Source organism: Mycteria americana, chromosome 2, assembly GCF_035582795.1.
Source record: "Mycteria americana isolate JAX WOST 10 ecotype Jacksonville Zoo and Gardens chromosome 2, USCA_MyAme_1.0, whole genome shotgun sequence".
NCBI classification, from domain to species: domain Eukaryota; kingdom Metazoa; phylum Chordata; class Aves; order Ciconiiformes; family Ciconiidae; genus Mycteria; species Mycteria americana.
The window spans coordinates 162,597,317-162,621,852 of record NC_134366.1 but is presented as its reverse complement, the minus strand read 5'-3'; the positions used below and the strand labels follow the sequence as shown (position 1 = coordinate 162,621,852).

The following is a 24,536-nucleotide window of genomic DNA, read 5'->3' as shown; positions in this document are numbered from 1 at the left end:
CCAAGACAGCAAGAAGCAAAGAAAGGAAATCCAAGATAAGTTTCCAACCTACTGAGTTCCCACACACATAATTATTATGCCTGTGACAAGACCAGAGATAAAAGCTTCTCACAAATTACAGGCTCCAGATCAAAAGCAGTTTTCCAGTGAATTAAGATAAACATAAAAGCGTTTGTGTAAACTTCCTTGGTGAGGACACCCATTATATCAGTGGCACATACACCACAACAGCTTTTGCCATTTCTTTAGTTAGTTCTCATCCCTTCCAGCAGCAAAGCCATGAATGGGACTGGACAAGGGTTTCTCCTCAAGCTGTGTTACAGCTTAAGGAGTGTTTCAGCCCAGCATCAACCTCAGCTACCACTACGTGGGGCTTTTCTGCCTCCCACTTCTTCCTATACTGGATTAAGAAATTGATCCAGCTTAAAACTAACCAACCCAGTTAAAGCTTGGTGAGGTCATTTTTCAGATCGTGCCTGGCTAAAGTGGCTCTGTAGCCTCATTATGGCTTCCTTATTCCTGGTGTTCAACTCAGTTTTAGCCACAGCTCCTTGCCAGGAGCCTGCCATAGTCATCCACGAAGGAGGTGCATTCGTGGGATGAGATGCAGGCAGGGAAGCGTGGCCCCTGTCTGGTTGCCATCACAGGTAAAATAAGTCCAGACGTTCAGCAAGGACCCACGGTGCAGTCCTGCTTCTTGGGAAACTGATGGCAAAACTCCCCGTGGCCCTGAGGCAGGAGGAGGCACACCTGCCGAGCTCAGATAAAGCACCTCTCCCAGCAACAGCGCAGGCCCAGGTTGGCTGTTCAGAGGTCTGTGCTGGTGGTCCTTTTCCTGTTTTATTCTTCCATTGGTCCCTCAGCTCTTCAGTGAGGAGAGAGAGAGAAAGAGCTGTTATGTTTTGCAAAGTTGGTTTTAAAGAGGGAGGCGAAAGGAAATATCTCTACAAATGTCATACAGTATTTTCCCCTCAACAAAGGGTGTCCTTTTTCCTCCCATAGCCACCAGTCCCTCCTTGGTTGCCAGCCAGCTTCATCCCACCAAACTCTTTGTTTGCCCCACATCAGGGTCTGGGAGCACCAGTCCTGCAACAGGACACTGATGCTGTTCCGACGTTTTGTAAGCACAGAACAAAGTATGACTACAAGACTAATAACTTTAACAGTCTCCAGTTCACACCTGACCTACTGCTCCAACTTCTGCTCTGCCACATCCTAGAGCCGAGGCAGGAGCTGATACATTGCAGAGAAGGAAAGCTGTGGGAAGAAGATGGGACTTCTCCCCCCTTGCCCCTGAGCAGGGCTCACCACAGCATCCATTCTTAGCAACGTGGAAGAGAAACACCATTTTCTGCATTAAAGCTGTGCCCAGAGAGCCCCTTTCAACCCAAGATTTTGGAGAGTGGGAAGCAGCCAGCTGTCCTGCAGTTGCCTCCCTGAGAGATTAAAGTGGGGAATTTAGCACAGTTATCCTTACTCTTTGGGAAAGGACTGGCTGGTTTTTGTTTATCTTAATGGTTTTCTTATCTTTTCTTCTTTTTACAAAGTGTGTGTTTTTAAGCCGCATGATTCATCATTCAAGAAAGGCTTGGGGAGTGGAAATCAAATCTCTGAGCACTGGAGCATGCAGTTTAATTTTTCCAGGTTTCTGAAGGTTTCTGGAGGCTTGAACCAGTGTTTAATAATGACCCTTAGAGTCTGCACATGTCTTTTCTTGCTGCCAATCAAGGTCTGTTAAAACAGTCACAGGAAACATACACAAAAGTTCTTCCTTAATCGTAAACTAGACAAGGCTTGCAACAGGAGTGGGTGATAACGGGCTCTTGGCTTTGAATGCCTGAACTAAAATGAAAAAGAAAAAATGGGAAAAGAAATCAGGAGAACCAAACTGAGCTTGAGAGGCTATTTTCATTAAATAAAAGCCTGTGGACTTATCATTTTGAATTAACCAGACCAACCTGACTAATACTCAGAAATCCAAAGTCATTGCAAACAATTCACTTGGCTTTATTTGATGGTGAAAATGAAAATCCCATTGTTGCAGGTCTTACCTGCTTGCTGAAATCAACACAGTTCAGATTTCATACTATAAAGTAGTGAAACGTGGTTCTATGTGCAGGCAATTTGGTCCTTTTCAATTTGAAATGTCAAGATAAACATTTCAGCATATCTGAAACTTCATTTTGAAATGTTGAAATTACATGTTTTTATATTTTGAAAATATACTTCTTTACACCTCATTCTGAAAGCTGAAACATTCACTAAATCTGACACAAATTTGTGACAAAAATTGTGGGATTTCAACCCACCCAGAACTTCACTTTTATTAGCATATTGCTCTGTACTATTTTCCCAATTATTGGTCACATTGGTTCAAAAGGAGCTCTCTGTGGGCATGATTTCATACTACAGTTTTTCCAAGGAAACAAATATGGTGCATATTTCAGAGGGAGAAACAACCTATGCTGCTTGAGAATTTTGTGCTATTAACTCTACTGACAAACAAACCAGGTGGTGATAGTGGAAACACAAAGGATTTAGTATAATGGAAACATTTTTCAGGTTCTCTGTTGGCCACAAGCATGCAGTGATAAGCATTCAGTACATGTTTTTTTGCCCTGTCATCAGAGGACTTGTTTGCCTAAATGGCTGTAGGAATAAAATCTTACCTGGGGAAGCGGCACAGCCCAACTAGCCCAAACAAGCAGGCACCTATGAGTTGAGCAAACCTAATAGCAATCAGTGCTCAAACACCTGAAATCACCTGAAAACTCTAGGTGCATTTAGCTATGGAGTAAAAGTTACTGCAAACTGGAAAGGGAAGCTGATAACGTTTAAAAGTTGTATTCAGAGCAAGCAAATTAAGTTTACTGGCCAGGCCCAAGAGGAATGCCAGCAATGGTGGGCACAATCGCAGAAAATGAACAACTTCCGTGTGCCAAAGAATGCCAAAACCCAGCCAGAACAAGTGGAAATGTAGTACCATGACAAAACTCGGCTCAAGCAAAGCAGGCGTCAGAGGGCAACTGGAGGGACTGGCCGCTAACAAAGCCTGATGTGGAAACTGGGCCATCTTCCACAATTCTTATGTTTACATAACACCAAAACTGCTTAAAGACAGAACTGCAGAAGGTGCCATGGAGGGACAGAAAGAGAAACAGCCAAGCTTGAGATAACTCCACAGGTGCCAACAGCAAAATCTATATTTGAAGCAGACCAGATTTCAATCTCAGCTTTTTAGTCTGCTGGATGTTTGGGCTCAAAAAGGCATCAGGGTGCACCTGAGCTCCCCTGCACCCTGGCCCCACCGGTTACCTCGGCCAAGGGCAGCTGTGACCACACAGAGAAGTGTCCCTCAAAAGCACCGGAGAGGCAGCAAGCACAAGCCACTTGCAAGGCTCAGCTATGGGAAAGAAGAGCATGGGGTTGTTCGCCAAGATGGCAGGGCAGTGTTCATTATAAACAGGATTTGCCAGAGAGAATCTTCTCTGTAAAGGTACAAGCTAGGTACGTGAAGTTTTCAGGGAACTGAAGTTATAAATCCCTCACAACAGAGAGGCTCCATCACTTTGATATGTAAACTGCCTGTCATCCAGTGACAGTGTACGTGCTCCAAATATTATGCACATGGGTAACATTCATGATGCTTAATAAAATCATTTAGGCTTCTTAAAAATGTTCTGTGGATGCTCTTTTTGTGATAGAAAGTTTGTTCTCTTGGAAAGAAAAAAAAAATCTTTTTTTCAAATTTCCACAAAGAATGTTTCTTTTCACTGCAGCTTTGACATAAATTCAATCAGCTGCTGAAAACTTGAAAATTACTCCTTCGCCTCTCCCCGAGATTGTGAAAATTTTCACAGGAAAATGTTGGAAAGAAGGGAAAGTTTCAGGCTTCCACGCAGTTTCACCAGACTTGATAATATCCCCAAAGTTATTCACACCCATCTGTTATCCCTAAGGCAGGCATAAAACTGTGTGCCACCTCTAGGTAGACCCCGAAGATGTCATGAGGAAGTGTCTCCCATGTTCCCCACAGGACCTCCTGGCTGTCAGCAAGGCACAAACATGGCACTGCAAGAACCTGGGAAATCAGGAGAGACTTGGGGTGCAGATCATTTGGGTGCAGAAAAAGTCTTTCATCTGTGACCCGTGGTGAGGTTGGAGATTGTTAGTATTGTGGTAGTACTGACAAACTTCAGTGAAGATTTAGTCCCCATATGCTACATGATACACAAATACAGATAAGGATTTTGTTCCTTCTTGGAGCCAACAAGCTAATTTAAGAGACAATAAACAAATTCATGTCCAAAGAGAAGGTGGAGGAAAGAGTTCCTACAGGCTACCAACATGCTTACTTTGGAGGTTTCCCATCATAAGTAGCTTGGATTGGAAGCAATCAAAAATCAGCCATCTCAACTAATCAAGAACATTGCTTGGTTCAAAGAGGACTGAGTCTCCCAGCTCCTTCCACATGGGGATTGTAAAAAAATCTGGAGTAAGGACAACCTTTTTTCTTTCACAACCTTCATAGGTACAGTGACAATGTGGGTCCTAGTTTATGACTGTGACTCATTGAGGTTTCCCTGATACAAATAGTAAATGAGTGGGACACCAACCATACCACAGCATTTGACTATGCTCAGACTGTGTCAGATTTGCACCAGAAATCTATATAAATACAAGGGTTCATTTCCCGTTATCAGTGCACAGGTCCACTGGGCCTCTGAATTAATTTTCATATGAAATTAATTTGAAATTAATTTTCATTTGAAAAAGACTCACAAACTGTATTCTACCCTCATCAAGATTTATCCGTGGCAGCTTCCAGCATTCCAGCTTTGTTAGCTTTCCAAGAGATCCTTTCATGCCCTTTCTTTTTCATTTAAGCTGTCCCGTCATCACAGAGGCTCCATGATCACTTCTTGCACTGCCTAATATTCTCTCAGATATCCGATAACTGCAATTTGCAGTGTAATTTAAAGGAAAGCTGGCAAAAAAAAAGTGCTTCAGAGTCGTCAGCAAGAGAGTACAAGTGACCTTACTAAATAGTGAATCTCCTTGGAGTTTTTCCACTTTGTTTAAACTTAGTTTCTTCTTCCAGCAAAATCCTTCCAGAAGTCTGCGTGCTCAGAGAATTGATGTATGAGGAGAACAGCTTCTGCTGGGGAATGGTCACACATCATCCAGAGACAAATGGGCACTTCTAGGGTGCAGGTTATCTGACTCACTCTAGACATTTACCGTAGGATGGCAGAAATCACTTCTCCATTGTTTATAAAGTCAGAAGAACAACCTTAGCTATCTAAACACAGGAATGTGTAGCTCAAGGAGGGACCTTCTGTCCCCTTCCACAAGACCCCCTCTCAGTGCAGCTTTCTACCTGTTGTTCAAGCAAAACCCAGTCTTGGGCTTAACCTGCATTAGACCGAGATGCTTGTCAAGGCCCATTTTTGTAGCCATGAGCCTTGGGATGACCTTCCCTAGTGCTTGCACATGAACCAGGGAGGCAGGAGTTGGGGATCCTTGGAAACATGGAGGGCAGACACAGAAACAAGCCCTGTTTCATCCAGTACGTTTCCCAAGACCATCCAGAAGTCCCCATGGGGACAGGGTGAGTGAGCTGCCAGTGTGCTCCTGGCAGCAGAAAATCCTTATTGGAGCAGCTGCCCCACTTTTCCCCCCAAGTTTCTTCCTCCCTGGAATCAGCAGTCTCAGCACACTTTTTGGCACCATCAAAATGATTTAGTTCAGGGATGATCAAAGGCTTGCGCAGCTCAGATCTGAGCCAGCTCCAGTGCCTAAGGATTGTAAAGCTATGGGTACAGTGACTGCCTTGACTGAGAAAGTGTTAGAAACTGAAGAAAGAAGAGAAACAGCCTTCAGCCCTCTCGCACATGAATGTAAAATTTGTTAGGCCCTTTGCATTTTGTTATTTGCATTTTGGAAGGCAGTTTGTGTTTTTTGCAGCTCCTTAAAATTCCTCTGTTTTCAACAAAACTTAATTTTCCAAAGAGTTTTGCAGTGGATCAACCAGTATTGCACCAGGTAAATAATTATCTCCACACAATTAGTTCTAATTTTCATCAAATAAATGCAAGCAAAAAGAACCTAATTCTCTAGGTGATAAAAATGTTTTCTCTTTCCTTTTCAAATGCAAAAACATAAGAAAAACTGTTGGCTCATTTTTCACTTCCACAATATGTACTAGTCAAGGAAATGGAAAGGAAAAGTAAATTATCTCATAATTTAAACCACTCATCTCAAAGAGTAAAACATAATTACAATACAAAGATAGAGCTTCAAAATAAAAAGCCTAATCAATCTAAAACTATAATGTGAGCATAATTGGTTAATTCAGAAACATTTTTTATTAAGCTAGTATGTCATTTATGATAATAAATGAAGTCTCAGGGAAGAAATGTATTGCATTACTTTTAATTGCCAAAGAGGGCTGAATAAAATAGCTTCTGTGTACTTGGTCATATGGAAAGCAAGAAACACCTTAATGAATAGTTAATTATGTACTCACAGAATCACAGAATCACAGAATCATATAGGTTGGAAAAGACCTTTAAGATCATCGAGTCCAACCATAAACCTAACACTGCCAAAAACCACCACTACACCATGTCTCTAAGTACCTCATCCAAACGTCCTTTAAATACCTCCAGGGATGGCGACTCAACCACTTCCCTGGGCAGTCTGTTCCAATGCTTGATAACCCTCTCGGTGAAGAAAAATTTCCTAATATCCAGTCTAAACCTCCCCTGGCGCAACTTGAGGCCATTTCCTCTTGTCCTATCACTTGTTACCTGGGAGAAGAGACCGACCCCCACCTCTCTACAACCTCCTTTCAGGCAGTTGTAGAGAGCGATGAGGTCTCCCCTCAGCCTCCTTTTCTCCAGGCTAAACAGTCCCAGCTCCCTCAGCTGCTCCTCATAAGACTTCTGCTCCAGACCCTTCACCAGCTTCGTTGCCCTTCTCTGTACGCGCTCCAGTACCTCAATGTCCCTCTTGTAGTGGGGGGCCCAAAACTGAACACAGTATTCGAGGTGCGGCCTCACCAGTGCCGAGTACAGGGGCACAATCACTTCCCTAGTCCTGCTGGCCACGCTATTTTTGATGCAGGCCAGGATGCCATTGGCCTTCTTGGCCGCCTGGGCACACTGCTGGCTCATATTCAGGCGGCTGTCAACCAACACCCCCAGAACTCATTTCATGTCTCATTTCATGTCTCATTTCATGTCTTCTTTTCTCAGGATTACAGAAGATAAGGGAAGATTTTTTTCTGTTTATTTATTTAATTTATCTCCTTTGCCAGTGCAGAGTTGCTTCCTACAGTATATTGTCAGATACTTTATCCTGATTCAGTAATGAGACTCCCTTTATCCCAAAATCCATTATTTCTGCTATGGTTCTTTCACAGCTGTCTTGTTTCCATTTTTCCTGATTTCCCACTGGTTCTGCTGTTTTGACAGGTCCAAGTATTTGCAATGGAACAGCTTCAGCTCCTCAAGAAGGTGCATACACAATCCTGTATGACAAGCTTCTATTTAAAAACCAGCTGTGGCACACGCAGGTATCAGTTCTGAAGCCTGGGGTTTTTCACATGTATGTGACACTATGCCATCATATGTCATCTCAACTATTAATGTCTCATCAGCAACAGGAAAACAAAATTGCAAGGTGACAATATGGTGGTCAATGTTAGTCATGCATTAAACCTGTATGTCCAATAATAGGCTCTAAATTAGGTATCACAACTCAGGAAAGAAATTCCACTGTCTTTGTGGATAGTTCTCTATAAAAATTCAGTTTATTGCACTGCAGCACTCAAAAACTGAAAGCAGGCATTAGGAAGTGTAAGAAATGAGATAAAATTATGATAGGGAACATCATATGCCACTAAATTACTGCATTTTGGCTACTGCTTGCTGCTCCAATTGGCTACTCTTGAAAAGAGCACAAAACTCAGCAATGTGGTAAGTGTGATCAGAGGAGGGTAATGGCTCCTGGCAGAGTCTATTCAGCCTGGAGAAGAGATGATAGACTGTGTTTTTAAGGTGGTGCACTGAGATAAAAATAATCAAGCTATAAAAATATGGCTGAGAAGTGCTGAACTCGGAACTGGCAATCAGAACTGGCAATCAATCAGACTCAAGGAGAGGGTCCTGGAGTCTTCACTGGTGGTCTCTGAAGTCAGCAGCTCAGTGTGCAGCATCAGTCAAAAAAGCCAACACAGTACTAGGTATCATCAGGATGGGTATTGGGAAGAAGCCAGTGGGTGTCATTTTGCTTCTAAAGCATTGGTGAACCCACATAGGATCATAAGGCAGGATCACAGAATAATTCAGGTTGATATCTCAAATACTGTGTGCAGCTCTGGTCTCCACATCTCAAGAAAGATAATGGGGTTAGAGGAGGCACTGAAAAGGGTGGGAGAAGCCACCTGATGAGAGACTGAAACAGCTTGGACTCTTCATTTGGAGAAGGGATGACTAAATGGCAATAGGATCAAAGTTTATAAATTTAAGCTCATGAATAAGGTGAAAGCAGAGCTGCTTGTTACTCAGCAAAACCCACAACACTAGAATGAGGATGCACTTGATGAAACAGGTCTAAAAATACTAAAAGGCCCAGACAGGGATGTATCCATTAACACTCATGATAAAAATGTTCTGGATGCTGGAGAGATGGACCCCAGAAAGTGGCAAGGCTCACGTACTCTCCCTGAATTCACCTCCTTTTGTCACTGCTGAAGACAGAGCACCTTGCCAGATGGATGCTGGATCATAGGCATACTCATAGGGTATTTCTCATGTTCTGATGGTTCCCTGATCCTAAATACCAGATCTGTGCATGGCTGGGTCACCTGGCAGTCATGCTGGATTTGAATCAGGTATGGGTTCATTATCACATTTCTGTCAGAATGATCAAAGCACACAACAGAAGCTTTTGCCAGAATTATACCTAATCCAGCATAAAGCCTGATAGTGAAAAAACTAATCCATTCTTGGCACACACTTGAACAGGAAGGTGAGTTCATCCCCAATTCACGCAGCCTCATGTGATCACCATGTTCTTGAGAGGTACTGGGATTTACTGTATTGTCTAACTGCAGCTGAAGTGGTGTTTAGAAATGAGCTATAAAATAATGAGTGACATGGAGAGATGAATAGAGGAGTTTCTCAGTTTCAGTCCCCAGACCACAAAACAGGAGCATTCAATGACATTATCAGGCAACAAGTTTAAAACCAATGAGCAGAATTGCTCTTCAGTGAGACACATAAATCATAAGACATGTTGCAAGGAAGGTTGTTGAGACCAAAGAATTTGAAGAGATTTCAGGTAAATTTATGGAGTTTGAGGCCAGAGGGTCCGATATCCATCCAGCTCAAACTTCCCAACTGCATGAAACTTCTAAGGGCAGGATCACTTGCTCATACCTGTTTCACAGACTCTTTTCCCAAATATCCACCCTTCGCCCCTCCTGGGAGGCAGAAACTGGGGTGAAGGAGACCTTACGGTTTGACCCAGTTACTTCCATGTTTTTAGCATTCTAATTAAAAAATATTATTTCCCTAGATGCTTTTATGCACAGAATGACTTAAAAGATGATCTGGAAGAAGAAATACTGGATATATTCAAACACACTCTGAACAACCTATAATTTGAACTTTTGAAGTGTGCTCAGTTCTGCCACAAATTATCTTAAACTCCAAAGCTCTGAGAAGGCTTCAGAGACACCAGCTCCACAGCATGGGACCTCTGCAAACATTGGCCATTTACCCAGGCACATACAGCCTTGGTTCTTTCAAGTCCTGTCCTTTCTGCAGAAAGGCAATGACTTTTTATTGACATATTTAGCACACTTATACATCATGAGTCATGATAGCAAAGCCACATCCTGAGCAGGTGAGAGTTGTCATGTTCAACAACTTTTCTTATGCCAATGCACAAGAGCTGGGTAACAGATCTAAATACTAACATATGCCCACAAAATGAAGAATGCAGTTATTACACACAGGGAGTTCTTTTCTCCTGTTCCTGCGCCTCTTAGAGTCCTTTCCTCCCTCCACAGGGAGCTTGAGCCATCACCTACTAGTCTCAGAAATTCTTCCCTTGACTTTGTGCAGGTAGAAATGATTAAAGAAAGCACAAGGCAGTATGGAATAGATAAATATCAGCAATAATAATAAAGTCTGCCAGGAGCAGTTAAAGAAACATTAGACTTGTTTATTTTCTTTTCCTTCAAGAAGAAGTCTTTAAATATAATTAGGTGAATTTAACTCAAACCTTGGAAGAATTCCCTGAGGGTATTAGACATACCTGTGGGCCTGAGGTGCCACTGATGAGGGCTCCATCCTGCTGTTTTTCTTCCAGTCCCTACCTTTTACATCATGAACAGGCTCTACAAGCTCATATTTGCATTTAAGACTCATCTAAGGTTCCTACTTGCTGGTAGCAGATGTGGTGCCTGTTTAGTCAAGTCGGTAAACACTGAACAGCAACAAAGACTTATCCCTGTGTGCCCATTAACTCCTCTTGCTCCGCAGAGACCCACAGGAGCAAGCCAGCGCGCCACACGCTGCCCTCGAGCAACAGCTCCAAGCTAAAAGGACACCAAAATTTTCACACTTACCAAGACACCTTGAAAAGGTTTAGATTTCAGACAGACTGAGCAACCACTCTCTGGAAAGATAGGCCTATTTTAAGTATTCATGTATTTACACCCAGTTATTATTTAATAAGAACATAATTTCTTTTTCTCTGTTTTCTCACTTTTTCCACCCATAACTTGCCTACTTCTCTCTATTGCAGCCCAACGTACAGGGCTCTGGATTGTGGTTCCCCCTTCTACGCCTCCCATCTCCCCAGTTAAAAGGTTTAATATGTGTTATTTTTAGTTAGTAAACTTTCACATTATTCACAGCTCTGGCCTCCAGTCTTGTATGTACAGCTACTTCCTTGACATTTCCTCTTGGACGGACTCCAGTCCTTGCTGAGAACAGGTTACAGAGGAACAAGACCTCTCTTGTTCTGCACTTCCCAGAAGACCATTTTCATACCGTTCTTAACCTTGTCTGATGGGAACTGACCTATAGAGAGGATGGTCTATTACCACGAGGCTGAAAGTCTCTTTAAGGACACTTTTGGAATTAAGTATTTGAACCCCAGCAGAGTGGGAGGGATTCGTTCTTCCCACGACACATAATTAAGTTCCCTGCTGTGATGAAGTACCCATAGCACGTGAGACATCAGTAGTTTTACTGGAGTGAGAAACGCAGCAGAGAAATGAGACTACGTTAGGCAGCTTAACCCAAGTGATCAGCCAGGTTCAAAATTCTGCATCCTTTCATTTCTTTTGGGTCATTTTTGGGAGACAGCTGCCTCTGCAGGTCAGGCTTATTTGCTCTGCCTCAGTTCAGCAAGGTACAAGCTTCCAGCCTAGCTGTCCAGAAGCTGCCCTGCCCTTCACCAGCACCAATAATACTCTTGTTTGACTTGAGCAGTTGGGCAAAGCTCTGCTAGGAGGAGAAATGGTAATTAAATCAGATATCTCGTACAATCCTATATCTTAAAAAGCCTGTGCAAAATCCCTTTTTCTTCAGTGGAGCAGAAAATGAATTGCCTTTTTTTCATTCACCCTTCTGAAGTTCACAGTTAGTCCTAAGTTTTTATTCTGGCTTTTTATGGGGGTGCTTTTCTTCAATTTCTTCTCTTACTTTCTCTCATCTTCCTTCTGTTTCTACCAGAAACAAGCCACTATAAAAAATATTAACAGAAATCACCACCAGCACATGCCTTATGTTTGGTTGATGATGTGCCTGTGCCCCAGGCAGTTGCTGTTGTTTTAGCTTTCTAATTCCCTAAAAGGCTTAATAACTTTTACTGTGAAAAGCATGAGCTACACTAAGGAAGGGTACAGCAACATGTATAACAGTGTATAATAGCACACCTGGTCCAGGCAGAATTGGCTCACAGCAGAACAGTGTGGTCTCCGAGACAAGCCACGCAACGCTGCCATGTCAAAGCACATTCACCAAAGCCAGGTTTTAAAGCACTGTTCCCAGATGAAACCCTAAACACCATGAGCAGCCCATGAGCCCTCTCAGTGGAGGGTTGTTCACAGCCTGGTAACATCAAAAAAAAACCCCTAAACAAACCAAAACAAACCATCCAACCCCATCTCTCTCACAGGGCTGAATTCAGAAATGATTCATTACCAATACAGAACGGTTTCATTACCTTACCCTAAAATTTGCAACTGAATAAGCTGAATTGGTGACTCTGCAGGAAAAATGCTGTCGGGGAGAGACAGTCCTGGGCACCCTGAGTACCCACCAGTGGCTGATCACTGCTGCTCACCAGCATCCTGGCAGGCAACCAAACTCTCCTTGCGAAGGCTGAGAGCCTCCCTGCCAGGCTGCGAGCTACCTACACCATCTGGATCCCAAAGACCTTCTTTCCTAAGTGCACAGAAATTCCCATAAGACCTGAAACAAGCCAGCAAGCATCCCTTTTCCTCAGCTGGAAACAGTGGCTCTATACTGAGCACCCAGTTAGTACTTGAGTAGCAAAAGCTGAGGCAACCTTTTAGAAGCTGCTCTGTCCTAATCAGGACTTTTTTTCTTTTCTTTTCTTTTTTTTTTTTCTTTTTTTTTTTTCTTTTTATTTTCTTTTTTTCCTTGAGATGGTAACAAAAACAGCTGTTGATTACAAGGTCTGAAGAGGACACACTTTGTTGGGAAGAAGGAGAAAGTAGAGAGTATGTGTGTCTGGACTGTTTCATTTTGTATAGGAAATGTTTTCAGACTTACAGACTTTAACAGTCAAGGTTCCATGTGCAAAGAGGTGTAAATCAGCCCCCAGGCTACATGGGATGCCTGCATTGAGCTGCCTACAGGGCTTTTTTAAGAGGAGGTTTAATGCTGAAGGACATGGATGTAAACATGTACACTGCTCCTCAGTCCGTGTGCCTCCAGACTGGCAAGAGTTGGCATGGAGGAGGAGTCCCACCAACTGTTTTATAACTACGTGTAGTAACAGCAAGGGAAGGCTGCGAGGGTGGTATCTCCTGTTCTCCTTGCTTGGAAGGACCACATTGCTATGCTTTCAGCTGCAACTTCTGCTCATGTTTCCCAAAGTTTACATTTCCAAAGCTGTGGAGCAACAAGTAGGGCGGAAGCAGACATTATATATGTGTCTATATATACACTGAAATCAATCCATGTTTGCAGAGCACCTGGTACAATGGAGAGTCTTGTCCTAGGAACTACCCTTTCCTTTTGTTATTAATCATTAAAAAAGCAATGGCTGCTCTATAGAAGATACGTGCTGAACTACTGAAATCAGGCTATGTGATGTTTCTTACCTGTACGACCTTTTACTGTTAATTCCTTTCTCCTCACCCTTTGCCTGTCTTCGCTTGTGAAACTAAAAGCTCTTCAGGACAGAGACGGTCTCTGTCTGTGCACATATCCTGGCTCAGACACTGTGGGGTCCTGGCCTCTACCTGCCATTGCCTCAAGGGCAGTGAAAAACGTCACCAGAATAATTCTGGCCATTGCTGTGGCACACAACAAATGCCTCTTCGGGGCACGGTGTCCAAGGTTGGGATAACAGGCTTCAAGCAGGTGGTAGCCAAAACTGAAGCTGTCTTCAGCAGGCGGTTAAGAGCTTCATATTGAAATCGGTGTAAAAAAAAGGGGACTGGTTCTAGCTGTGGTGTTAACACAGGAAAGGGGCAGCAAACAGCGCCGCGGGCACCCTGCCTCCGCCAACCATCCGTCACAGATCACAAAACACATCACAAATCGCTGCCTGGGGGGGCTACCTTTCCCTGAGCCTTGCCTCTTTTCTCCCCTCCCCTAGTAAATCCATCCCTGGTTATATTTGTTGAACTTATTTTTCCTGCTGTGCTCAGAGGCTGACTGAGCTTTGCGTCTCCCATTGCCATCCAGCAGAAACACGCCATCAACCCGCTGGCCACGGCGCCGATGCCTTCATGCCTGCTGTGCAAGGCGGCACAGGGCAGTAATCCCTCTCTCCGATGGACTGCTCTGTGCCCCAGGAACAGCTGAACAAAAAGTGCTGGGGTTTTCATTTCATGAATCTGAGGCCAAACAGAAAACTCCCTTGTATTTAGAAAGGGGGTGTTTCTCTGAGCTACCTGATAAACCGAGGTGGGGGCTGTGCCCAGCACCAAGTTATAGACGTTTAGGAGTGTAAAGGAACACAACGCTTACATAAGGGGAGGTTTTCAATAGTCAATATGTTAAAAATGTGACTCAGCCCCTCTTCTTTCATAAAAAAGCAGACCAGTCCTGGGCTAAGCCAGGTCTCCAGTGGAAGGGAGGGGATAAGAAGAAAGTCAAGATATTGAGTCTATTTCCAGGTTCACTCCTGCCACATCCATGAAGTCATGTAGCTTTGGGTGACCTGTTCAGTTAACGGATTTAAAACATTTACCTGTCCCACAGGAAGAGCATCAGGAGGCTTCAGTGTTGTTTGAGAAGTGCTCTGATCAAAACCACAGTATTTATAGAGATGGGCCAGCGCATCTAAGGAAAGACTCCCTTGAATAAAATGGTTCCTCGCAACTACTATAGGCACTTAGCGATCCACATGTTTTGTTCTGGGTTTCTCTAATGGGTGCAGAATATTGTTCTCATTCACCTTTGAAACCCTGAGGGACCCAGTGCCTTTTGCTCTGTGGGATCTGGACTGAGCCAAATGGTCCCAAACTGGGTACGTTGCTGCCAAATGCAAGCAGGAGTTAATTCTTGTTGATGTACGTCAGAGAACCTGAACCACAAATTATCTGCTGCTGGGGAGTCCTCAAAGCGTCAGAGCAACATTATTTGAGAGAAAGATACTTGGTTAGAAAAACTGAGAAGCTTAAATAGGCCACCTCCTCAGCAGGTATAAATTGGCATGTTATCTCAGTGACTGGGTGGCCCTAGAAAGGGGATTACTGTAATTTTTGAGGGAGGAATCCGTGTGTTAAAAACTAGGCAGAGGCATCCAGCTAATCATCCAGCTGAAAATAAGTAAGGACGTTTGATGGAGCCTAGTATAAAAAGCAGGATTTGACTTTTGTAAGTGATGCTGCAAGCTGATCATGGACCACGAGAAGTGCAGATAGGGAAGCATCCGTATGGGACCATAGCAGGAGCGTTTTCTCGATGCTTCCTGCAGCTTCGGCAAGCATGGTGCAGGGCGGTCAGCCAGGGATGGAAGCCAGAACCTGCTGACTGCGGCAAGCTCTGGCTGGCGCGGGGCAATGCAGTCGGGTTACCCTTGGTGAGTGCATCTCTTACTGAATACTGAACTGATGGATGCTTTGATGTAAAGGAAAAAATTTCAATTTGAAAAATAAAATAAATGCTTTGTGGAAGTGAAGTATTACATTCAGTGCCTTACCCAGGGGGACCTTGGCTTTGTGATATCATCCCTAACTCAACCTTTTTGCACTTGCTTTACTAGAAATTTTTATTTTAGGAAGAGAACAACATACGGAAGTGCAGAGGGAGTGGTACTCGGGAGCCCTGAATTGTAATCCCAACTTTGCCTCAAGGCAGCCGAGCAGCTGCTGGCAGGTCTCTGCGCCCCTGCTTCCCCTCCCGCCTACCTGCTTGTACAGCGAGTGCTGCAGCGTGGCTCAGGCAGCACAAAGTGGCTCAGGCCCCTGAAAATGCCTTTGGTTCTACTTTTGCAATGTCATAAAAACCTACTATGTCTATAGAAGTAATGAGACATCAGTGAGAGGCTTAGGTCTGTGCTGGTCTGAAAAGAAACCCGCTCAACTGGCAAGGCAAAGAGAAGCCTCATTGCCAGGTCAGCCAGGAGGGGTCTATAACCAGCCTATAATCCATGCTGGTACCTCACGTAGTGACCTGTGGGTGTAAAAACAAGCCTGGGTGTCCGTCCTGGACAGGAACTGTTCCTGACCAAGCTTTGTTCCCGTAAAGTCAGGCAGACAAGTATCCCTTACTGAGCCATTTCTCACAGGCAGTGGTTCAACCCTTCACAGCCAGTGCCAGGTCTCAGCATTCAAGCCCGTGTTTTGCAGCTCAGCTGTGCATCCTACTTCTCCCTGAGGGACTTGTTATTTTACAGTACTCCCAACATACTTAATCTTTGACTTTCCAAAGACTGTTGGCAAGATTTATCAGCAAATTACTGTGGAGCTAGAAGAGGAGAGGAATAATAAGTCCCATCTGGGTGGACTTAGTACACAATGATATGTAAGGTTTGGACATCGTTGCAGAATCAGTCCCAAGGCAGAAGTTAGTCTCTTGTCAAGGTATGATTAAGCCACAGTGGTTTAACTCCACTCCCTCCCTTCCCCATACACACATTCCCAGTCATCGAAGGCTGCCTGGGCCGTGGATATGAAACATCCTTAGTGCTGCCTTATTTTGTACTAAACCCTGTTGGTCCCAAAGGCAGAGCTGTGAGCTCTCCCGTGCTCTAACGGGGAATGAGGCTCTGCCTTCTGCTCAGTACAGCTATTAGGACTCATGGCCCAAAACTACAGCACACCAATACAACCCCCGAACTGCTGGCTGGTTCATCCCTCTCCAGTGACGTCGTAAAATATTCTGTGAACGCCAATTAAGCAGTGACATTTGCAAAGATGCTTCTGTTTTATCAGCACGTTGTTTGCACTGGAACGTAACTGTTGGCTGTTCAGCAGGGAAGTATTAATCCCAAATGAATCCTTTCTGGCTTAGGAACAAAAGCAGACTGTTTGCCGATGGAAGTGCTCAACATCTGAGCTCTTCACGTACACAGTGAGATTCTCTACCAAGTAGACATGAAGTTTAAACACTGTTCAGGAGGCCGAGCAGGTTGGCTTCCATAAACAAAAAGGTGTCTGAGCACAAAGCAGCTCAGAAGTCACCCCATCTGGCAGAGAGCCTTTTTTTTATTCCAGCCTCAGAAAGGTTGTAGCTCACCTTACCAAGACAAGTACAGAGGTACAGCAGCAAGAGACCTGTTGGGCACATGCAAGGACCCTGATGGGCAGATGTGGAGGATAAGGGATGTAGGTTGCCCTCCCAGAGTTTTATCAAAAGCTACTGCCAATTCTTGAGCACATAATATAGATCTCTATTTACAGCTGCCTATGTATGAGATTAAAGTCATGATCTTTGCATTGCCCATGTGCTGACAACACTTTTTCACTTCCTATGTCCCTATGATCCTACATCACCAACATTGCATCTCTTTCCTTTTTAAATCTATCCTTCCATCATAAATCTGTTCTTATTGTGCCTACTTCAGTCCCAGTCTGAATAAGTAACAAGACCCCGTTGACCAATGTAAAAGATGCTCCTAGGTGAAGAGGCTAGTAGCAGCTGTTTCTGACATTTCTTGAAACAGGATAAATAACCCCCTTCTCTTAAAGTGCTAAGAATTCATTTATTTCTGGCTCAGCGGGGCTGTGAAATGCTAGAGCTTAACAGTCATATATTCCAGAATAACCTCCTGTTCTGCAAAACTTGCAAATTAATCTTCAGCATTATTTTAGAGGATTATCTTCATAACAGACTTACATCTTTTAAAAGACAGAAGAGAAGATGCTGCCTTCAGCCTTTCTATAGATACCAAGTTTAAACTGAGCATTTTATGAAATAGCTGGTACAGTAATTGTGTCCAAGTTCAGACAGCAGTCATTGCAGGGTGATATGATTTTCACTCTGGATAGCCTGTACCCCGCCAGGCCAAATAAACTTCTTCCTTCTCCGGTCCTGAACTAGTCATGAGAGAGTAAGAAAAAATAATATCACCTCGAACAATTATTTGTAAAGCATTAGGTTATTGCCTGAGCCAAACACCAGGGAGCTTCCAAGGGCTACAAGCAGGACACAGGGCTGATGCCACTCAGCACCAAGTGACCAACCCACTGGAGGTGCTGATCAGGGAGGTAGCAATGGCCAGCCTCAAGAACACGTGTTTGATGCTGATGCTGCCAAATGCCTTTCAACTGGACTGGAAACCGGTCTCCACTGGTGCTGCAGCAATTCAGTATCCATTCACTACCAGAAAATCTAAACTTGTAAAAAGAAAGTGTGCAACCAGCCCAGGCTTTCCACAAGATCACCCTTTCATTCAAAGCCAGCTGTATCTTGCAGATGAGAGGGCCTGAAAGTTTCCCAGACAAACATCTCCTCTCTCCACTTTTATCATAGCCACCAATCTAACACCATTCATCAATATTGCTCCTTTACTTTACTGGTGTTGGAGGGAAGCTGTTCAAGCAAAGGCTGTATAAAATGACTAGAGTACTACTAGTGCCTAAAATAAACATCTTTATGTCTCAATATTTGCTTCCCATCAATGTCCTGAGAGCATCCTGCCTTCACAGGGCACAACTCAAAGGAGTTTGCTGTTCTGGAGTATGATTCACACTTTGTCAACAATAAGCACATTTGGTTGAACTTTTGGTTACTGCAGTATTTCTCAAGGTGTTCGGAAGCAGCCAAGCCCCAGCAATTGCCACAAACATTGTTAGTATCAGAGATGGTAATGGCTTGTTAAAAATAGCTGTCTGCATAGTCTGGCAAGGAGCCTGTCTCCAAACAAAAATTCAGAATGAACCTCCTTGGAAAGGATCAGGTCTGCAAGCCTTGTGCTTCAAATTTCATTCATATTTTACTGGGACTATTTAATAAAGAAGAAAAGCAAACAAACAAGAAATAAGATACAGATTATTATATGAAGAAAGATTGTTGGAGGAATGACTACTATGCCCTCTTTTGTATAAACATATAGACAAATAATTCATCTTCTATTCATAGAATCACAGAATGGTTTGGGTTGGAAGGGACTTTTAAAGATCATCTAGTCCAACCCCCCCCTGCAATGGGCACGGACATCTTGCACTAGGTCAGGTTGCTCAGAGCCTCATCCAACCTGACCTTGAACACTTCCAATGATAGGGCACCCACAACTTCTCTGAGCAACCTGTTCCAGTGTTTCACCACCCTCATCATAACAAATTTCTTCCTTGTGTCCAGTCTAAACCTACCCTCTTTCAGTTTAAAACCATTGGCCCTTGTCCTCTTACTATAGGCCCTGGTAAAACGTCTTTCTCCATCTTTCCTATAAGCCCCCTTTAAGTATTGAAAGGCCGCAATAACATCTCCCCAGAGCCTTCTCTTCTCCAGGCTGAACAACCCCCACTCTCTCAGCCTGTCCTCGTAGGAGAGGTGTTCTCATGGCCCTCCTCTGGACCTGCTCTAACAGGTCCATGTCTTTCCAGGACCTGACCTTTCCATCCAGAGCTGGATGCAGTGGTGGCAGGGGACTCCAGGTGGGATCTTGCAAGAGCAGAGTAGAGAGGAGCATCACCTCCCTCGACCTGCTGGCCATGCTTCTTTTGATGCAGCCCAGGATACAATTGGCTTTCTGGGCTGCAAGCACACATTGACGGCTTGTGTCCAATTTTTTGTCCACCAGTACCCCCAAGTCCTTTTCTGCAGGGCTGCTCACAATCCATTCATGCCCCAGCCTGTATTGATACCGGGGGTTGCCTCAACCCAGGTGCAGGACCTTGCACTTGGCCTTGTTGAATTTCACAATGTTCGCACAGGCCCACCCCTCAAGCCTGTCAAAGTCCCTCTGGATGGCATCCCTTCCCACTAGCAAACCAATTCAGCTTGGTGTCACCTGCAAACTTGCTGATGGTATTCATATTACTGAAGGAGGAAAGCAATACATCACTGAAGTAATTTTCCATATCCACTATTTCAAAAACATTTTTTCCCTAGCACAGTTGATTCGCTTTTCCTTGTGCTGCAGTCCCTAACAGAGCTGCTGAGCTCTAGTGAACAGGACTATTGCCCCAAACTTGAAACAAAAGTCACCCACTATGTTCACCATTGCTGAGGACGAGGAAGGGAGGGTCCCACTGCATATTAGCAGGCAGGGTCCCCCCTAGCAGGCCAGTGGAGACAGACAGGCTCTTCCACACAGCATTTAACAGCAAAGGCTTATCTGGGATTATGTGAATTGTTTTCAGGACGAATACTTCCCTCAATGACAACAAGCAGCCTGGATCCTATGTAATACCTAAAATTAATCAGAATAATCCCACCCAGCCTCCTATTGCCTTTCTACTGTGATAAGCCCTTTTCAGAAGACACTTCTTTTTGCTTGTTTTAAATGTATTCCTCAGTAATGCAGCAGAAATATCTATCTGATAATAACTAGAAATCCTTTCTTCTGAGGATTTCAGAGAGCTTTGCAAGGGCAAGCATAGACTTATCTTTAAAGATGGTAATATCAAGGAACAGAGAAGTTAATGGTCCTACAGAGGCTAGGCTATAAGTCATAGCTCACAGTTCCTGCTTGCCCAAAGGGCAGGATTATTTGGGACATAGTTAAGGCATGTGAAAAAAAGGTGAGAAGTGAAAGCTGATTTTGGCTTTAGAAAGGATTACTTATTTTTGTCACGAGCAATGCATTACAGCAAGTCTCTTTTTTTATCCCACAGACAAATCCTCAGTACGAACGAACGTTCGCTGGAGCAATGTGAGACACTCTGGTAGAGGCAATACAGCCATTTGCGCGCAGCGGAGAGACCATCCTACAGCATCTCTGTCTTGGAGGAAGCTACAATGTGCAGCAGACTTTTTGACCCCTTTGCCTTCACCAGCGACACACCAAAGCCTGGTAGTTTTCCATCCGTGGATGGAAACATTGTAAGGGACGTGCCTTTTTCAGCCGCTTCTACCAAGGCAGCGTTTCTGACAGCGTTGGCTAAGCCCATAGTCTTAGAGCTAACCAAAGCCCTGAGCTACAGCTTGGAAGAGACACAGCCGATGTTCTCAGGGTTCAGACACAACTGAGTTGCCTTGTATCAGTACGGATCATTAACTGCAGGAAATGCCAAGTAATGTCACTTAACATAAATGTCTGTTGTTGCAGGCTAACTTTAATCCAATTATCCTCCTGTTTTCTAAGAGTACAGCAGCCCAGAGTTACTGCCAATCAGGCAGATGCATGTCTCGCCCTCAGTCCGCATGTGCGGGTTGGATAGTGGTTCTTCCAGGCTTTTTGCATGGCTCCAGCCTGCACAGCCAGAAACACAACATTTTACGATATCCATTGTCACAGAAAAGACTGTGTTCTTCAGAAATTCTATAAAATCCACCTCATGTCCTCGGGAGGTAGTAAGAGCAAAGAGCTAGCAGGAAAAATACACTTTGCTTCAATTTTGATATTTGCAAAGGTGCAGCTGAAAAAAAGGAAAAAAAAAATCCCAAGACACAAGACTTCCAGGGTGAGTTTCACGTGACAATGAAGTAGGAAATATGTATCAACATTTCAAAAGAAGTTTAGGCCAGATGCTCCGTCGGTGTTAACCAGCACAGCCTCTCTGACAGTTTCCCACTTACACCAGCTGGATCCAGCTCAGCCACCTGGCCAGCACTTTCATCAGAAGGCATGAGAGGATAAAGACAAAAAGGCCCCATAAAGTCACAATAGGGGGTTTATTTGAGTGTGATCTGTTGCCACACATCTAGATGCCAGTGACAGATTCATCTCACCTAACCTCAGACGTCTAGAGGCAGGCTGCTACATCCCAGCCAGTCATCCCAGACAGTCTGTATCAAGTAGACATCAGAAATGCATCCAAATGAATCAAGCACCAGAAGTGTTTATTTCTCCCCATCAGCTGGGAAGGGAATATAGACACTTGAGACATCTACATTTGTCCAGATTAATCCCACCCCCGTGTGGCAAGCCTGAGCAAGAGGGTGTAAAAACAACAAAAAAAGATATATCAAACTTTCTTAATGAGACACAGAGAGATTTCAAATACAGAGAGATTGCATAGAGTGCTTTGAGGCAAAAAAAAAAAAAAAAAAAAAAGATGTTTTTGTAAAATCCAGGGGATTTCATTTGAGAAGCCCAAATGTAATGTTTTCCCTGCCCTTACACTGACCCCCACATAGAGCACAGCTCATCTTTTTATGAACGTGATTAGTTTAGCTCTACCTCAGGGCTCTACACAAGTAACCTGATGTCAGCATTTCTCTGGGTCGGTGAAGGGGAGACAGTGGTGCAAGTTCTTGCCCGCTCATGGTTGGAGTCAGCAAATCTCCCCACTCCAAAGTGAGATCATCCATCGCCCTGTCCTGGTAGAGGAGTAAGCGACATTGCAAAGCCTGTCTGTGCCACCAGTGCTTGGTCCTCAAATGCCACCTGATGGTACCTCTTCGAAGCCCCATCGGGTCATTACAGATATCCTTTGAGGATAAAAAGGGCTGAGTTGTGTCCTGTGAGTAGCAAGCTTTCTGCAGGAATGGAGATGCCTACAGTCCTGGTCCCCATTGAACGTGTTTGTTTGATGAGCTTGTAATAAAGAATTTAAGGCAGAAGTAAACATTGGTACAAGTAACATAAAATATAACAGAAAGGGATGCTGGGGAAAAGCTGCATCAGAACCAATTCTGCAAAACTCTCCTGAGCTGTGTGCAGCACATGTGCATTGCAGGTAGGACCCAAGGCTGGTGTTACACACAGGAGTCAGTGCATGTTTTCCAAGTCCCGTCCAAAGACCTCACCATCAGTCACCTTTTCTATCCATGCAGTTCATTTTAGTCAGGTGAAGTTATTCAGTGATGATACCGTTAGCAGCTATATGAGCAAGACCTGAATGCCAGCCTCCCAGAGCTTTTACAGTAGCTCTGTAATAAACAATAAAAAGGCAATAAAATGAAAATAAGCAATAGCAAATAGCAATAAAGAAGTAACAAGGAGTCAGGAAGAAGAGGAATGACTTGATTCAAAGAGCAGCGGTTTCACCGTTGGCAGGGGATGTCCCTGCACTTCACTGCCACTGCATGTGCAGCAAGTTGCTGGTTGTCACAGCAGATCACAGGTAATTTCATACATTCCCAGGGAAAGGGGGACTGGAGGAGATCCCCTTCTTGCAGGACAGCTTTCTCCATCTGCAGAGAGTGAAACCAGGACCTTGCTGCCCTGGACTTCCCAGGTCACCTGCTGGAGGCACCGGCTTGCTCTCCAGTGCCTGTACACCACCCTGACCCATGAAAATGCCAGGAAAAATGATTCAAAGCATATAACGAGGAAAGAGGAAGAAGGCTGCATTTTATGCATCCTTGAGGCAAAAAGTGTTCTGGAGGTACTTGCTCAAAATACGTCAGCGTACCATTCATTTGTTTGTTTGTTTGTTTCTCGGTGGAGAGCACTTTGCGCTTTCTGGGCCTCATAAGCCACCACACTTTATCTAGGTGCAAAACCAGCAGCAGGAGGTTTCCTGCTGTGTTTACAGGCTTAACACCAGGAGCTACTTCTACACATACAGGTCACACAACCCTCAAGCTGGATTTTGCTTTTCCCAGCAAGCAAAACTTGCCTCCATAGCTCATGGCTTGCTATGAATTAAGGGCATCTTGAGCAATGGCCCAGTCCTCAGGGCTCTAAATCTGAACTCCCAAGCTTTTCATATGCCAGAGAGTTTTACACACAGGAGCTGGCAACATGCTGGCTTGAGCCAAACTGCAGGCACTGACACATCCAAAGCCCGAGCTTAGACATAGCCAACCAAGTCAGGAGAGGTCAACCTACGACACTGAGCAACAGAGCCCCAAGATGCCAAACGCAATCATGATCCAGCTAAACACGCCAGCGCCCCAGAGCCCCGGCAGATATTCATTTCGTGCTCATGTGCAAGGATTAGGCTGTGCCATTAGGCACAGGGTTGACAAGAGTAAAATGCTCCCCAGGGACCTCATGAAGGGATTCTCCCCCTGCCTTTCCCTCAGCAGTGGTGCAGATGATAATCCATAGCAAGGGGCAGAAAAATGAGGGATCACAATTCCCTGAGCGCTTATAGAGAAACCCAAGCCCTCCTCCAAAGCAGTGACACTGTCAGCATAGTCAGACACTTCTTGCAGCCGCCCAGAACTTGCCAAGGGGAGGCCCAGCTCCTTCCTTGCCGCATGTTGTGGGGGGGGGGTTGACAAACTCCCCACGCCTGCCTCAGCCCAAAGCTGCCTCGCGACGTGGGTTCCCCTCCAGTGCTGCACGCAACATAGCTGCATGCCAGCAGCCTCCACGTATCTGGACTACGGGGTGGCAGAGAGATATACACAAGTGGGAACGACTGTGCTTTGTTTTCAATTGTAAAATGCGTTTTGGTCTCATTCATAATAATTGTGCATTGTTTTTAAAATCGGTCATTTACACCTTAATAAATACCTGAAGTCCCATCATTTATTCTTAGTGGATCACATCCTGCTGTCAGGTATGCTGATGTAAACTCTGAAGCAATTACTTATTTCTCTAGAGCTATCCCAGAACTGCATCTGAGATAAAATCAGAATCAGTAAGTAGAATGTCAGCTCTGATATTACATAATTTCCCTACTACCCGTAGAAACTAGTTTCACTTCTGAAGTTAAAATAGCAGTACATAAGAAAATGAGACCATGAACTGAATGAAATACCAAATACTCCTCAGAGTGAAAATCTATTGATGTCAGAAAGACCAAT

General features: G+C 44.2%; 1 protein-coding gene across 1 annotated transcript in view; it reads right to left on the bottom strand.

Annotated features, from left to right (window-relative positions):
* The window catches only part of FER1L6 (fer-1 like family member 6), a 136,233-nt gene that overhangs the window by 74,141 nt on the left and 37,556 nt on the right, over window positions 1-24,536 (bottom strand). The window lies entirely within an intron of this gene.